General features: G+C 43.7%; 1 long non-coding RNA gene across 1 annotated transcript; it reads left to right on the forward strand.

The window, feature by feature from the left end:
* Positions 1-7,961: 7,961 nt before the first annotated feature.
* LOC134337026 (uncharacterized) lies at positions 7,962-16,081 on the forward strand. The gene is made up of 3 exons (XR_010015915.1): positions 7,962-8,320; positions 9,631-9,784; positions 15,922-16,081. It is a non-coding gene; the product is annotated as an uncharacterized LOC134337026 (long non-coding RNA).
* The last annotated feature ends 271 nt before the right edge of the window (positions 16,082-16,352 follow it).

Genomic DNA, 16,352 nt, shown 5'->3' on the forward strand with positions numbered 1-16,352 from the left:
ATCCTTCCATAATCCAGAGAGCCTGCTTGCAGCTGCTGAGGCGCTCTGACCATAACAGGAAGACTCCTTCTGGGTCATTCAGTCACAGTCCAACTTTAGCTGACATTTGAGCAAAGCAACTTCCTGCCTGGTATGTGACTGCAGGTTTTTTTTTTAAATATCTGCTCCCAATTTCTTGAGATTGTTCCAGTGATCCCCATTCTGCAGAATGGCAGAGACAAACTAATAGTGGCAAGTTCATGTGTGGCTTTCAACAATGGTGCAGTTCAGCAGTCAGCTTCTGACCTCTAGCTGTGGAGATGGTACTGTATTCAGCCAGGGGGACTCCAAATTTTGTGTGTTTGTGTTGTATGCTTTCACTTCTGTACAATGGCAGAAACTCAAAATTAGCAAGTTCTCTCCATCCCACAGCTTTGTAGCACAGCCATGTACTGATACGGAGTACACCAGGGCATTGTTTCAGAATACTTATATGGAAAGGCATTTCAGTCTTGGAGTAACACAAGACATGACGTCATTGTGGATTCTTAATGGTGACTGATCTGTTAGTAATTGAACAGCTGAGTGCCACTTTGTCCCAAAAGCAAGGCTTTCTCTGACTGGCTTTTTTCTAACCCTGAAATTGTGCATTACCTTCGTTTGCAGACAGATTGGAGAAAATCTGGAGGCACTGAAGAAAAATGTGTTGGAAATCTCAGCTGTATTGTGGGCAGAAAAAGATGCTGGAATAAGGAAAGCAGTATCCATAGAGAGAAATGATCAACAATTTGGGTAGATAGCATTTTGGAAGTGATCAGGAGGCTTTCTGTGCTCCAGCCATAATCTCTTGATGGGGCCAGTTCGTAAGGAACACGGCAAAAACTTAGCATTTCCAAAGAGAACCCTGCAATTTTTAATATGTTAAGTTTCTCCAGCAGAGTCAAAGTAATGTAATAAATCTCTTTGATGTTGAGTGGATTTTATGGAATGCCTTTTCACATCTGTACCTACAAAAGGCAAAACTCTGCTTTCAAACTAAAACATACCCTCAAATGAACTGTCAATGTACAGTTCAGAAGGCAGATAGACAGGTCTGAAGTGGTTATGAGAATGACTTGGGATTAATCTGTGGGTTGGACCTTGCAATTTAGAATAGGACAGGATGGACCACCCTAAAGTCTGCGTTCAGATTAGCAATTTTTGTTGGATTGAGAGGGTCAGTGAACCCTTTCAAAAGGCTGTTGAGGGTTGAGTTATGCTGTGCCTTTGGAGTCATTTATCAGCCAGACCTAGTAAGAGTTACATTTCTTTCCCCGAAGAACATTAAAAGTGCTCTTTCCCATCCTTCCCCATGCTTAAAGATTCTGCAAATGCTGGAAATCCAGAGCAACATGCACAGAATGCGAGGTAGAAGTTCAGCAGGTTTGGCAACATCTACGGAAGTGGATAAAGCGGGTGACTTTTTGGGCTGAGACCCTTGTGCTTTTCTAAGGTTTTATGCTTCATGGTAAGCAAAATAAGTTAAATGGTTTCCATCCACAAGCAAAAATCTGATAATTTATCACCAAAGTAACTAAACAAGTGTAGTTTAGCAATAGATTTTCTCCAGATTGACCCCTGATCCATACCGATAGTAACCCCATTGACAGGTGACTTGCAAACATCAGTAGTACTCAAGGTATCATTGTGTACTCTGTGGCCTCCATAGGATAGCTAATGTCCCTTCTGTGGGTCTGGTAGTTGGAGGCTTGGGGAATCAGGTCATGATGGGGTCATCACAGCCCCTCAGGGTGTCTGGAACCTGGGCTGATCGACAGTTGTGAACTGGGAGGAGAGTGTCAGAAGGTTGACTTGTTTCACTTGGTGATCAATGCTTTGAGCCTGGAGAAATGCTGGGTGTTGGTGACTGGTTATTGTATAGAATGGAGTCTTGGTTCAATGGCAAGGATGTTCAGGAAGGTTGGAGAGTAGGGATAAAAACGAAGTGCTGGAAAGTTGGCACTTGCAGAGAGGCAATTACTTTTTATTTTAGATATATTTTTGAAGAAGTCAAGCTGTGCTGCACACAATGGGAACAGATACCTTTTCCTTCAGATTCCCCCCTCCCTCAATCCGTCAACTTTCCTGCCTCCATATCCCAAATCCTCGGTCCTCCTCTATCTCAGTTGTCTTCCCCTTCATTAAATTCCTTCTTAGCTCTTTTCCTCTTTCCTTCCCTCTCTTACCTTTCACCCTGGTCTCTTGCTGCTCGATCTCTCAGTGAGGCCAGATGACCATCTTCAGAGCCGTTCTCTGTTTCCCCATCTGAATGTCCCAAGCAGCCTGCGGCCTAGTCCAGAACCCCTGGACCAGCTGCCTACCTGGTGCCGGCTGAGGTTGGCAGCTTGCCGTTTCCTGCTGCTCTGCAAGTGAGTTGGTTGACTCTTGTGCAAGTTCCTGGCCAAGGGCGGTGTATTCATTCTTCAGGGCCAGGCGGCTGCCATCACTCCGTACATGGATCCCATACTCAGCTGATCTGTTCTTGTGCTTTTCGGCTCGGGAAATTTGTTTTCTGTGTACGACACACAGGGCTTATGATCTGGAAAATCAGAATCCAGGCTGTGGAAAATCCCTCCCCAACAGCATTGTGGAAGTACTTTCACCAGCATGACCCCAGTGTTCACCACCTGAACACAATTTGACAGCAATCCCATGTCCTTAAAGATCAATAAAGAAAATACTGTCATTACCCCGGGTGTATGAGGGGAGCTGATCAAGAAAGGCATTTCACAAGTGAAGACAGCTCATCCACATTCACCCATGAAATGAAAGACTTGAGATGTAACTATTACCACAGCAGTTCAAATCCTTTTTTTCCAGAATAAGGCATGCCTGAGAATGTGCGTGTTTTATCACTGGAGAATTTGCACAATATGCAAAGTGATACCAGAATAACATTGTGACCACCACATGTCACCGAAAGGGCAGGAAATAATAGAGGCCTACCTTGAAGAGAACCTTCAACTACAAAGAAAGACCTCAGTCTACCTTCATGTTACACTGGGATATACCTGTGATGTGAAATTGCCATCTGGGCTACAGAATGGGTGAAAGTACTGCACACAATGTGCTGGAGGAGCTCAGCAGGTCAGGCAGCATCTGTGGATGGGAGTTAACAGTCAATGTTTCAACTGAGACATTTCAGGTCCTGAGAAAGAATCTTGGCCGGAAACATCAACTGTTTGTTCCCATCCTGGTGCACCTCCAATTATTCCAAAAGATTGAAGTAGGGTAAGTACTGAAAGGTTTTCATTCGCAGTAAAATATGACTTCCAGCATGCTGCGTGTCTGCCCCTGGACTGAGGGGGAGGAGCAGGGTGAAATCGCCTTTATTCAGGGATCTGTGGGAGGAGCCACAGGGGCAGTCAGCAGAGGGGTGTGTCCAGACAGTTAACCCAGTTACAACATATATATATAGTTTACCACACATCCATAGATGCTGCCTGACTCGCTGAACTCCATCCGCACGTGACGTGCGTATTGCTCTAGCTTTCCAGCATATACAGTGCCTCTTGTGTCTGAATGGGAGAAAGTATAACTTTGCCAAGCAAAATGTAATCTCCATAACACCAAGGAGAAGGAAGATTGAGTAATGCTCATGTAACTGGAAGTCATCACAGCAGCCATGTTAAATCATTTCCTGAGTTGCTGAGAACAAACAGTGGTAATGCAGGGTTCAGCAAATTTTAACAATAAAATTGACACCAAGTTGCATAGTATTGTCTACTTGTCAAGTTTATTCTTAAATGCTCAAGTGCATTGAAGTACAGGTCCAATAAAAATAAACTTGCAGCAGCATAGACTCAATGCACAGAATGTAAATTTTACATAATATGTGCAAAGATGTACCAGGAGGTTAATCACTCATTGTAAATTGTCCCCTAGTTGGGTTAGGATTAATTAGGCTAATTAGGTGTGGCTTGAAAGGCCTATTCAGCACTGTTGCTAAATAAGTTATCAAAGTTCAACAGGACAGCAAAGGCTCAGACTGCAAAACAAGACATTAGTGTAGAAACACAATCATCAGATACAGACGGTATTAAAAAACTGGATAGGGCATCAGCTGAGGCAAAACAGAATCTACCTCCAACCTACACTGGAGCTGGTAACACCAGAAGTACCAACAGCAAGTACCAGCAACATAAGGTATAATTTTCTACAACAAAGCAACTTACCACGGAAAGGACTCATCACAGGCAAGTAACATAGTGAGTGACACTTTAAGGTGAATAACATGTAATAGAGTTAAAATTAAATTTTAAAAGTTATTTTAAGAAAATTCTTTTTAAGGAAACAGCGATGTTAGATCAATGCAAGAATGACCAGTGATCTATACTTTAGCTGCAAGTTCGTCTATAATTATTGCTGCCTTGGATGAACCTTTACGATCAAGGTTAACTTGCTTCTGCTCAGGGTTTTGTGAGTTCTGTGGTGGCTGAAGAGGCTAATACTGGACCTGCGGGCTCTTCCACACTTGTGACAGGAGGTGGATAGGTTCTGAGGTGGTGCACCTATTTCCTACAGCCAGAGGGTGGTAATGGGGACAAGCTCCCACTATCTAGTAAATGCTCCCAGTGACGTGCACCTCAAATAGCTTCTGTCCTTAAAATGTAGCTTAGTGGAACGGTTTCTGTTGACAGGAGAAGGGGCAAAGGTGGCTTACTGACAGCCTTAAAACCAGTTGCTCTGAGCAGGTGGGGCTCATCATTCATGACTGGCAGCTCATTTAGGGGAAGAAGACTGATCTCTAACCTCCACTGCCTTGTGGCTCTACCTACTCATGAGCAAGGCTTCTGGAGTACTCCCCCAAGGGGAGTTGGTGTCCCTAAGGCAGTCCTACTTTGAGTTCAATGTTGATAGGCAGCTGGTGCTAAACTGTATCGGCCTCTGCCATTCCTATGGGTTCATCAGATGTGTGGAGAAGGGGAGCTTGTTGTCATGGGCAACAGCTTGCTCTCCATATCGTACTGCCCTGGCTCGCATATCTAGACAGATAGGATGCCACATCCTTGGTCGATCCTGACTGACCAATGGAGGAGGCAATCAGTTCTACTCTTTACACAGCGTACTCCCAATGCATAGATTCGAGGTTGCTAGTACCATTCTGAGTGTTTCTCCACTTTGAGTAGGTGTGAGCCAGCAGTTCCCAAGTGTCAGTGAGAATGTTACATTTTTCAAGGAAGCTTTGAGGACATCCTTCAGTCTTATTCTCTATCAACCTAGTAATCCATTCCCCCCCCCCAACTGCTGCCCCCCCCGCCCCTGGTGACATAGACTGCTTCAGCAGTCTGGTATTGGGTACGTGAATAATGTAGCTAACAATAACTAGGGCATAATTGCTTTGTTGACGTGGGAGAGAATGTAGAAGTTCTCAATTATCCTTCCCTGTGAATTTAGAAATGATGGTAGTCAGTTTCCAGAAGCTTAGATGAAGGCAGGAATCACTACCTTCCATGAGTTTTTCGTCTTGATTTTCAAATAACCTTTACCCAATTGACCGAAAGTCTGTGGTGGCTCTTGGAAGGCAATGGTGAATTTTATCATCCAGAGTTGGCTCTTGAGACACAGGAAGTGATTCATATGAACCTTCAATGCCAAAATTCAGTGTAATGCAGCAGATCTGGGTGCTGGAAGTAAAGCTAACTTCTCATGTACTTCAATGTTTAGGAGCTTGACTTCAGAGCCCATGCAAAAAAAGTTTGGGTAATGTTGGTTGTGGAGGGTAGATTCCCATCAGGTTTGAAGACGAGTTCAGGATTACTAGGAAACTCTTGGAAGTGAGGTGGCACACTGCACTGAGAAAGAACATAGAACATTACAGCACCACACAGGCGTTTGGACAACGTCAGACATATGTTCGACAACAGGTCTTTAATGAGATTACTGTGCTGCATCACTGACCAACAGAAAACAGTTTCCCTCTGCAGTATGTGGCCTGTAGTATGAAAATATTCACACTGGGTGGGTTATATTTTGTATAAGAAAGAGAACAACAAAATGAAATAAGTAGAATATCATGTTTTGTTTTTAAATAATACAGAATTATTTCATTACACTCCTGAATCAGAACAAACTGGAGCTCCAGTGTTAGGTACAGTAATTGGATACTATTATAACACTTCATTTTTGTGCTTTATGTTCCTAAATTGATTTCACCCAGAGTAAATTACATTGATGATCATTTCCAGGTGGAATTGAGCCAGTAGCGAAATTGGACCAGGCACTTTCGGCCAAACTTCACATTAGGACGCCTGATGTTGTCTCGGCACCTGAAGATGTCAATCATCATGCAGTGAACAGTTTGGCCCCGGCTGCTATAAACTGGAGCTCACAGCTCCAGCCAAGAATTACAATGCAAAGGTCTCTGGTGAATTAGGAGTGCAGCATGCTTACTCCCTTGGTTTAGGGATTTAAAGAGAAATCAGAGCAGCCTGTAAACTGACTTCAGGCTGCTCAACCAATGCCCAATGTCCCTACCTCCCCCAAACAGTTCACATCTCCTACACTTTCACCATCCTTTAAAATCTGTTCCCCCCGATCCCCAATGAACATTACATAGCAAAAGCCTCAATCACCCATCCTGACCTGGAGTACTGTGTGCAGTTCTGGTCTCCATACTTGAGGACGGATATACTGGCTTTAGAGACAGTGCAGAGGAGGTTCACCAGATTGATTCCAGGGATGAAGGGGTTAACCTATGAGGAGAGATTGGGTCACCTAGGACTATACTGTCTGGAGTTCAGAAGGATGAGAGGGGATCTTATAGAAACATACAAGATTTTGAAAGGGATAGATAAGATAGAAATAGGAAAGTTGTTTCCATTGGTAGGTGAGACTAGAACTAGGGGACATTGCCTCAAGACTCAGGGGAGAAGATTTAGGATGGAGATGAGGAGAAACTGTTTTTCCCAGAGCGTGGTGAATCTGTGGAATTCTCTGGCCAGGGAAGCAGTTGAGGCTTCTTCACTAAATATTTTTAAGAAACAGTTAGATAGGTTTTTACATAGTAAGGGAATTAAGGGTTATGGGGAAAAGACAGGTAGATGGAGCCAAGTTTACAGACAGATAAGCCATGATCTTACTGAATGGTGGGGCAGGCTTGATGGGCTGCATGGCCTACTCCTGCTCCTATTTCTTATGTTCTTATGACCTCAATGATTTATCATCTAGTAGCACTTAGACCAGGGGTCCCCAACCATTTTTTTTGGCATGGACCATTAAGCAAGAGGTTCATGGATCCCACTTAGGAACGTCTGTTTTACATCCACAGTGATGAAGTGTTTTGAGTGGTTGGTGATGAAACATATCAACTCCTGCCTGAGAAGCGATTTGGATCTTCTCCAATTTGCCTACTGCCGCAACAGATCAACAGCAGATGACATTTCATTGGCTCTTCACTCAAACCTGGAACACCTGGACAGCAACGATGCTTACGTCAGGATGTTCTTTGACTACAGCTTGACATTCAATACTATCATCCCCTCAAAACTAATCAAAAAGCCTCAAGATCTTGGCTTCAATACCTCCCTCTGCAATTGGATCCTTGATCTCCTGGCTTGCTGACCCCAGTCAATTCATATCAGCAACAGTATCTCCACAATCTCCACCAGCACGGGTGGACCACAAGGCTGTGCACTTGGCCTCCTGCTCTGCTCACTTTGTACCCATGACTGTGCGGCTAAGCTCAGCTCCAATGCCATATCTAAATTGATTGATGACACAACTGACATTGGCCAAATCAAAGGTGGTGACAATTCAGCATATAGGAGGGAGATTGAAAATCTGGGTGAATGGTGCCACAACAACAACCTCTCAATATCAGCAAGATCAAGAAGCTGATTATTGACTTCAGGAGGAAAGCAGATCTCAGTTTATAAATCCCTCCCCACCAATGCCACATCTACTCAAAGTGCTGTTGCAGGAAAGCAGCATCCATCATTAAGTTCCCCCACCACCCTAGCCATGGTCTCTTCTCACTGTTGACATCAGGAGGAAGCAATAGGAGCTACACCACCAAGTTTAGGAACAGTCATTACCCCTCAACCATCAGGCTCTTGAACCAGTTGTAATAACTTAATTTGTTCCATCACTGAACTATTCCTGCAAATTGTGGACACACTTTCAAGGACTCTTCATCTCATGTTCTAGATATTTATTGCTTACTTATTTATTATTAATATTTTTTATTATGTGCACAGTTTGTCATCTTTTTCACATTGGTTGTTTGTCCTGTTGGGTGCAGTATTTCATTGATTCTATATCTTGGATTTTCTGAGGATGCCCACAAGAAAACTAATCTCAGGTTTGTATATGGTGACATAGTGTACGTATACTTTGAACTTTGATCTTGAACCTTTGACCCCCCCCCCCCACAGCCCAAGATGAAGATGAAGTATTCTGCCGCCTCCATCCTTCATTACTATTTCTTGGCCAGCGGTCTTCATCTCTGAATGCTGGTCTCCAGAATCCACAATTCATCTGAAATCCTAGCTCTTAGCTTTTCTAGATTAACTCATTGCTAACTGCCAATGGGACATTGACTGCTTTGGTTTTCCTCACTTTCACTGATCTACCTCGTTCTGGACTTGTTGCTCAGAGCCAATCCTAATATTATCATATCAGAGCCAATCCTAATATCATCATTCTATCAAGTGAAAAGGATGGTGCTGTCATGCTCCAGAGAACTGAGCTGTGTGTTGCAAAGGCAAATGTCAATTTTCAGGCACTTCCTCCTGTTGGACTATGACCTCACCATTGAACACTAGACAGTAGCGTCCCACAAAGTCACAGACCTCATTTCCTCACGTATTTTCCTTCCACAACTCCCAACCTTGTAATGACCCAACTTCATGAGCTCTCCCATGGTCCAGTACCTTCCCTTCCTTCTCCGGAACTCGTTTCAGGGGATAGGCTAACCACAAAATCCATTATAAGCCAACAGACTGCCGCAACTCTCTTGACTTTCCTTGCTCCTCTACTGTGCCATGAAAGGACTCCCTTCCATTCGCCTATTTCCTCCATTTCTGTTGTGTTTGGTCTGATAGGTGCCCTACAGAGATCTCTGAAATTACTCCCTCTGAACCAATGGATCCCTAATGAATCAAAGCAGTGGGAGCCAAGTGCAGGAATTCCCTGCTCGTCTTACCACTTTGACATGGCTGTCTTTCTGAGGGGCCATTCTTCACAATACTGACCATGATATCTATGTCTTTACCCACCATCTCCATGTTCTATAACTCCTCTTTAAATCCTTCCATCTGTCTCTCTCTTAAGGCCTTCCTTAAAACTCATCTATTTGCCCAACGTGATGGCCAAATTTTCTATTATCTTTTGTTTTTGACCTTTTGGCTTTGATACCCATTATTTTCTTTGCATTCTGGAGAGTACCTTTGAGAATTTTCCTACATCATTCAGTTTATAAATGCAAACCCCTCTTTGTTGTTGGGTCTTTCATTGAGTTAATCATTTTATTTCACTTCTATATTCTATTCTCTTTTATTGTTTGCATGAGTGTCATTCCGTTGTTTAGTTCACCACAATGTTAATCTAATCAAGGTAACAACAATGTTTTCAATTCTATAGATGATCACTGACCATATTTTCCCTTTTTAGAAAGTAAAGTTCACTCCAATCACCATGAAGAAACCAACATTTTGAAGCCTGTTTTTTTTAAAAAAAAGCAACTGATTGTCATTAAACTGCAGATGCTGGAAAGGTGAAACAAACAGAAATTACTGGAAACACTCAGCAGATCAGAGAAACAGGGGTAAGGTTTCAAGTGGTAGACCGTTATCAGAACCAGATCTCGACCTGAAACATTTCTCTCTCCACAGATACAACCTGATCTACCATGTTGTTTTTGCTTCATAATCAGAATCCGGTTTAATATCACCGGCATATGTCATGAAATCTTTCTATTTTTATCTCTGACTGCATCAATGGGTCACTAATCAGCAAGGACAGCCAATTGATTGAGACTACGTTCTTTCAGGATTGGGGTAACACTTGGATTAGCAGCATTATTGCCCATCCCTAAAGAGTGAAATTCTATTGGTTAAAGGATGGTGTTTGTAAGCAAACTTCTACAAATTAATAAGATTAGCTGTAGTTCAGTTTCAGTGGCAGCAATCTTAAAAGAATGTTGAGTTTCTGTTGTTGACAATATAACCAACTGGCTCAAGATTCACCAGGTGCCCCCTATGAGACAAACCTTCCCACCGCATGTAACTGATTCTGAATAAATTATACTACTGATTGCGTCAATTCCATCACTAATAGAAGGAACTGAAACTCTTCGTTTCCCACCAACAAAACTAAATTATTCAAACATAATGCAACATTCGTTGGCAACTATTTGTATTACTTTGCAAATTTTATTTCTGGCTAAGTGATGGTTATTAGCTATTTGAGGTTGGTGTGATCAGGTCTGGGAGTGTTAGTGAGTTTTAAAGTAACTGACGAGCACTGGTGCCTAAAAATTGGGCCTTTTCCACTTTTGGTGAGTTAAATGCGGTTGCTCTACAGTAGAAGTGCCCGTATGTTTTTCTCTCGTAAAGGTGACAGAACTTTCTGAAAAGCGGTTGAGAAAACTCAAGTGCTTCTTTTTAGCCCAGAATTGTACAGAGCAGTCAAGTACAGTCCCTTCAACCTGCCATGTCTGCACCGATCCTAATGTCCATCGAAACTAATCCCATAGTTTGTATCCCTCCATTCCTTGTCCCAGAGTGTATCAAAGCAACTGAGCCTAATGTGTGGACAGTAATTTAGACTCCGTTCTCCAGATGGAAAGGGTCAGGGTGGTTCAGCTTGCTGCTATGCTCTGTGCTGAATTAAGGTCTCTCTTTATGGGCTTCAGTTCAGCACATTATTTGTTTGCATTTATTGATTGCATGATTCCTTTTTTTCCTTTGCACATTTGGTGTTTGATGGTCTTTTTTTTAATGGGTTCTTTTGGGTTTCTTTGTTTTGTGTCTGCCTGTTAGGAGACTAATCTCAAGGTTGTATAATCTATACATACTTCGATAATGTTTTGAACTTGATTGTTGCTGTCTTATCTGTTAGCACTGGAGCAAGTTCCAGCCACCTACCACTGTGTTTTTCAAAAAAATCATAATGACGCACTCTTTATTATAGATCAATCACACGATCACTCTTTCCCTGCATGCATAGAGAGCAGCTGCACATGCAATGGTGGAAAGGGAGAGGGAGAGCCTCTCAATAAATTCTGCTTGACTTGCAAGTGGTCATTAATTCAGTCTCTGAGAAGGGGATTCCTACGCTACAGGGGGCCAGGAGAGGCTGCATGGTCATGCTTAGGAGATGCGGGAGGTAGTCAGTGACATCATGTGTAACAGTGGTCCAGTAATGGCGCCATTGTCATGATTTGAACAGATGATGTGAGATAAAGCCATATAAGGGAGTCCACTATCATCCAGTAGCACAGCCAGCCACAGTGAGGAAATATTTTGAGAGGTTGGTGATAAAACATATCAACTCCTGCCCAGGAAGCAACTTGGATCTGCTCCAATTTGCCTACCAGCACAACAGGTCCGTAGCAGATGCCATCTCATTAGCCCTTCACTCAATCCTGGAACATCTGGACAGCAAAGATGTATACATCAGGCTGCTCTTTATTGATACAACACAGCATTCAATACCATCACCCCTTCAAAACTAGCCAATAAGCTTCAAGACCTTGGCCTCAATGCTTCCTTGTGCAATTAGATCCTCTATTTCCTCACTTGCAGGTTCCAGTCTGTTCGGATTAGCAACATCTCTACAATCTCCTTCAGCGCGGGTGCACCACAAGGCTCTGTGCTTAGCCCTTTGCTCTACTCGCTTTACACTATGACGGTGCTTCTGATAACAACGCTGTCAGAGACTAATCAAAGGTGGTGACGAATCAGCATATAGGAGGGAGATTAAAAACCTTGCTGGTTGGTGCCACAACGACCACCTCTTACTCAATGCAGCAAAACCAAGGAGCTGATTATAGACTTCAGGAGAAGGAAACCAGAGGTCCAAGAGCCAGTTCTCATTGGAGGATAAGAGTTTGAGAGGGTTAGCAACTTCAAATTACTAAGTGTTATTATTTCTGAATACGCGCCCAGCACATAATTTATGAAGAAAGCACAGCACTGCCTCTACTTCCTTAGGAGGTGGCAAAGATTCAGCATGACATCTAAAACTTTGACAAACCTCTATAGATGTTTAGTAGAGAATGTATTGACTGGCTGCATCACAGCCTGGTATGGAAACATCAATGCCGTTGGACAGAAAATTCTACAAAGAGTCGTGGATATGGTCCAGTCTGTCACAGGTAAAGCCCTCCGCGCCACTGAGCACATCTATGTGAAGCATTGTCACAGGAAAGCAGCTACCATCATCAGGGACCCTACCACCCAGGATATGCTCTCTTCTCACTGCTGCCTTCAGGAAGAAACACAAGAGCCTCAGGACTCACAGCACCAGGTTCAGGAACAGGTACAACCTCTCAACCATCAGGCTCTTGAACCAGAGGGTGAAACTTCACCCAACTTCACTCACACCATCACTGAACTGTCCCCATAACCCATGGACTCTTCATCTTATGTTCTCAATATCTATTGCTTATTTATTTTTTATTATTGGTACTTGCAGGTTTTTGCCTTTTGCACATTGGTTCTCTGCCTGTTGGGTGCAGTCTTCCAATGATTCTATTGTGGTTATTGGATTTATTGAGTATGCCTGCAAGAAAATGAATCTCAGGGTTGTATTTGATGACGTGTATGTACTTTGATAAATTTACTTTGAACTTTTTGAGGTCATCATATTGACAGTTTATCTTTCCCTTTATCAATCACGCACACACTGGTCGATATTTCATTAGGACTGATTGGCATGGAAACTACAGAGCTGCAGAGAACTGGGAGAGCAAGCAGGCATTATGCTGATGACAAAATTCCTACTGAGTTCCTCAGCCCTATACAACTTCACAGAGATCATTGGTGCTCCAACAGCATGAAGTACTGAATGCTGGATCATAACAGTTCTATCGTTTACAGTTCTAGCTTTTCAGAACCTAAGCAGAGATCTGAGGTGCCCCCTCCTCGGTAGAGGAAGAATGAATGGAAAAGGAGCAATTGGAGTGGAAGTAGAGGAAGATAATGAAACTTGGCCTGATACCAGACACCAGCTCAGAGCTCAGCACCATGAGGGGTCACACTGTTGGTGTAGAGGCATGTTTCAAAGATACGATTGGGGCTGTATGCTAACAGGAGGCAGGGGAGTCCGATACAGAGCTGCTCCAATGGAGTTTGTGCATCTCTTACTGCCTGGACTGATCAGGTATCCAGGATGAGATGCATCCTTTCCAAGGCCGATGTGTGTGGAGGTGTTGAATTGTATTGTCAGCACTGCTGAACCAAACGTAGATGCCAAGGAGCATGGAGCAATTGTCTCCTCATTCTCGCGAAAGCTGTTGTGGAGACTCTGGAGAGGCCGTGAACACCTCTGTGCAAGAAGCCCACAATGACACCCTCGCACAGCACCTAACAGAGCGAGCGACGACTGCAGCAGAGGCCCAGGTGGAAACTGCAGGGACTCTGAAAGCACCCAGATGGTCCTGCCCTGATCCAGCTGGGACCCTGATCCCTGCCACCTGGGTGCAGCCTGCGGCTCTGACAGAACAGCAACTTGCCATCAGCTCGACGTCGTTGTGCTGCAGAGAGTTCCTATCGGTAGACTGCACTGTTCTCATAGATCATTGAGGTGCTGGTCCTGAAAAAGTCACTGGGCAGACAGAAGCAGCTTATGGGCAAACCAAGGCTGCTCTCCCCCAGGAAGACAGAGATGGTCTGCAATGAGATCTTCCCTGATGAACAACTGAAACACCCACCCTCTTTCACAGGAGCAGTGTCCTTGCTCTCACTGTTCAGAGAACTGTCTCCAAGAAGAAGGATAAAGGCAGCCGGGATCAGAGACCCATGGGTCTGGACTATAGCTCAGCCAGAACCCTGGAGGTTGGCACCATACTGGCATTGTACAGTTACCATTTGGTCAATGCAACACTGCCTGGCCAAGCCCCTGGTACATGGCCTGGTGTCCAGTTTCAGCACAGCCATGCTGCCCCTCCAGTAGGAAACATTCACCCAGACTGCCAGCCACCCCAGACCATTCGTTTGATTGGCTGCAAGCTGCACTTTGAAACCAGCCCCTCAAGGGCTAGAACTTTACGTTAGTCTCCAAATCCATCAAACTCCAACAAATGGGTACCATCCTTCCAGTAGGTAGACTGAAGTCACACAGGGGTCAACACAACGCAAAGCTAGAGAATGTCAACCCAGGTAAAGGTTGTAAAATGTAATGGCCATGAGGATGTTTATAAAGACAGATTGTGTATTTGTGTGGTGACTACTTGAACAACCCAATGCTTTTGCTCGAGACCAAACACGGGGAGTTATTCTGTACGACGTGCCCTCTGATCAATCCAATCATAATGTTCAAAAAGTCAAAGAAATGTATTCAATCCTTTACTAGCAACTAGCAAAACATACAGTCTTGAATGAATGAAACATATGAAACTAAAGCTGGCGATATTAAATGTACTTTGCAAAGTTAAGTAGGGTTAAATAATTTCAAGTGTAATTAAGAGGTCAGCAAGAGATATGACATTCGGCGGTCCCCAGCTGTAAAAATGCCCAGAGCAAAGCACAAATATGTAACTAAACCCTTCAATTTTATCACAACCCCACTCATATGACTATTTACCATAATAAATGTGCAATAGAGAATACAGTGCAGATCAAGAACAGATGCATGGTTTCTACAATTTGCTTGTTTAAATTCATGGGGTTTTGTTATAAATTTCTATTTAAATAATCACATATGAAAATTGGCTTTAGTTTTATTTTGCGGCATCTGCTGGCGCATCTGCACAGAATACTGTGCCTCATCCAGGCAGTTTGTTACATGAACACGTGCCATGGGCAGGGGCTCCAGGGTATTCCTCATTCAATCGAAATGATGCCTTCCCACCGGCTGGGAATGGCTGACTGGCAGCTGCTCCTTTCACAGTGATTGTATACTTTTCTCACCGGTCGCATGCTGGTTTTTCAGTGCTTACATCTGAACCCCCTGTGCCAAGATGTTTCCCTCCTGATGTCTTACACTTCCAATGGAGAGATTTTTCACAAGGGCAATAAAATAGGCAGAGATGTCAGCTCCTCTCCAATAAGCCCTTTCTGCTGTGGGCTCTCCAATGAATTAAATGATCTTTATGTGAGAGCTACAGTATTGATCATTTGTTCAGGTAAGAGATGCAGTATGGTGAACTTGGGGAAGCAAATCACTTCTAACCATTACATCTTCAGCTGCAGACACTTCTATCCCTGTGGTATGAATCAATTGTGCATTGGATTTAGGTGGACCTCCCAGGAAATCTTGTGAGGTCATCCTCACTGATTTAAGATACAACCCAAGAGGCTGGAAATATTAAACCTTAGCATCTTCCTCACTTTTGAACACCAGTCAGATTACTTGTACACTGTTGATCTGCACATGACCTTCAGCTGTTGGAGAATTTCGGTCTGCATTCACCTTGCTCAGCTGTATGAGGGGCTCCACTGTTGGGAAAACATTCAGCTCATTCTCCCGCATGTGTACCTGTGGAGACACTGTAGGAAGTGATCATTCGTATTATCTTATTTGTTGGCTTGATGTTGAAGTACAATGTTTTGTGTGGTGGGTCACCTGCTCTGGAACTCTGTCAACACAAGTGAAATGAGAACTATCAGTGCGTGTGTCTCTCTTGCTCTCTCTCTCTCTCGCTCCCTCGTGCCCTTTTCACCCTCACAGTGGTGCCAACACTCTTTTCCACCGCTGGAAGATGTTACAGATTTTAATGTCAGAATTTTTCTTCCTCAGCATGTCCTCGCCTCTTCACTCCAAGCACGTCCAGTTCAAAGTTCAAATGTTGGCAGCTGTACTCCTTTAAATCAGAAACAAAACTGCAGAATAGAGCAAATTATCCTAGGGAATGAATCTCAAAAGTGGTAAGTGAAGCCCAAATTATCCAATCTAATATAACTTCCAGTCACTGCTCGCTTCTGTCTCCTCCTTTTTGTTTTTCCCCATTCTCACCTCCCGCCCCTCTCACCCCATCTCTTCTCCCCACCCTCATGACCTGCCCCTCACCCCCCTCTAGTTCCCTACCTCCTTCACTTTGTTCCATGGCCCGCTCTCCTGTTCATGTCAGGAAATGTAGAGGAGGCTCGACCCAAACACAGAACAGCAGAGATGATTTAGCAGAGAGTGATCACTTTAATAATAAACTGCAAAGGAACAAACCACGAGAG

Source organism: Mobula hypostoma, chromosome 23 (genome assembly GCF_963921235.1).
Source record: "Mobula hypostoma chromosome 23, sMobHyp1.1, whole genome shotgun sequence".
Taxonomy (NCBI): Eukaryota; Metazoa; Chordata; class Chondrichthyes; order Myliobatiformes; family Myliobatidae; genus Mobula; species Mobula hypostoma.